Raw genomic sequence first — 1,945 nt, forward strand, 5'->3', positions numbered from 1 at the left:
ATGAGACCAGGAATGGGGAAAAGATCAATTTTGTTAACTGTTCAATTCCAACCATCTTCTGAGCAGGGGACATGGACAGTGTGGAGGTTTAGGAGAAGAGCAGGGTGGGACACCTTGGGATAGACTTACAAAACAGCACTGGAGGGTTCTAGGCTGGGGCTCCTCTCCTCATTTTCTCTTCAGGTGTTTGTTTTATTTTGGGGGGGGGGTCTTCCACCCATAAAATTCCTACCATCCCTCTATTGCCCCATTGATCATCCTTACTTTCCCTGACCCCTCCTGAATAGGACTAGTTTTTCTTTCCACATCACTGTTTGGGGTTTTCCCTCAGTCCCCTTGTGTCAGTGCTGGGAGCAAGGCAGAAGGCAGGCTATGAGTTAGGGGAATGACTGGGCCACAGCCAAGATAATAGATTATTGGGCCAAACAGTGATGGAAGAAAATTTTGGTTTTGGTCTGAATCTGTATGAGCCAACAGTCAATGCTAACCCAAGTTTTAGTGGACCACATTGCAAATTACATCTTTCCTGGACTCAGCCCTAATCCTGCCCTCAGGCCTTTCCCAGAAGTGCTGATATCAGCATCCATCCCTGTCCCCCTACAGAGGATGTGGGCTGCATAGCAGAATGATATAGAAGTGAGTTGATGGAATGGTGCACTAAACTAAATGTGATGGAGATCAAGAGCAATATACATTTGCCAGATTAACTGGGAGGACAATATCCACAAGAAGATGCTCTTTAGGCTCCCAGTGCTAACATTATTTAAAGCACTGCTTTAAGCAGTTACAGGCCATCTTTGATTTAGGATTATGTGAGATATGAGGAATGGCACTTCTGATGTTTCTAAATTAAAATCCTGTTTCAGCTTTATTACATTGGGTCTGACTGTATAATGCTAGCATACTTTATGGCACAATAGTTCTATACACCCAACCACAATAGTTCAGTACTTCACTGGAGGTAAGATTAGGGGAAGCAGAGTGGTCAAGTGGATAGAGCCCCGGCTTGGGAGTCAAAAGGTCCTGGGTTCTAATCTTGGTTCTGCTGTTTGCTGTGTGAATTTCTCTGTGCCTCAGTTACCTCATCTGTAAAATGGGAATCAAGGCTGTGAGCCCTATGTGGGAAAGGGACTGTGTCCAACTCAATTACCTTACATCTACCCCAGTGCTTAGTAAAGTGCAGGCATATAATAAGCGGTTAACAAACCACAATTGTTATTATGAATGCGTTTGACTCAAACTGGTGACTTCACATGGAAATCAGATAAGTCCGCTTCTCTTTAAATTTCCTCCCCTTCCCCTGTTGCTATATTTCCTCATGCCTCCCGTACATACTCTTGCTTGCTTCTGCCCAGGGCAGGCTTGACTCCAAATGCCAAACTCACCCTTTGTCCATACAATCTATTCAGTAGACAAGCACAAGTCCCACCTGAGCCCATCACATTGGATGAAGTGTGATTGCTGGTGGGGAGAGGTAGGCTGGCTCCCCTCACAAAGGTCAGTATGGGAGCTCCAAGGCCCAGCAAAAGGCACCAGGTGCAGGGAAGTGCTGTTTTTATCTTTATAAACCAGCCTCCTGTTAGGACAGCAAGCAAAGCATACTGAATCATGATTAAAAATGATGGTTCCCAAGACCCCTTTTGGATGGGTTGTAAACCAGTCTGAGGCCCCAGTGATCACTGGGGAGGAGCTGGAATTTTTGGATTCTTTTTCTAGTTTTTTAAACTACAGTGCAGGGATCTGTCAGAAGCCCTACCAAAATGTCCTCTGAGCCCTTAAGGCCAAATAAGGTTTTCCAATCTGCCTAATATGCAACTAGGCAGTAGGCGCAGTGTGACCTAGTAGAAAGAGCATGAGCTGGGGAGTTAGAGGCCCTTGGTTCTAATCCTGGCTCTTCCACTTGACCTTGGGCAGGTCATTTAACTTCTCTGTGCCTGTTTTCTCA

The sequence above is a fragment of the Ornithorhynchus anatinus genome, chromosome X5 (genome assembly GCF_004115215.2).
Source record: "Ornithorhynchus anatinus isolate Pmale09 chromosome X5, mOrnAna1.pri.v4, whole genome shotgun sequence".
In the NCBI taxonomy this organism is placed as follows: domain Eukaryota; kingdom Metazoa; phylum Chordata; class Mammalia; order Monotremata; family Ornithorhynchidae; genus Ornithorhynchus; species Ornithorhynchus anatinus.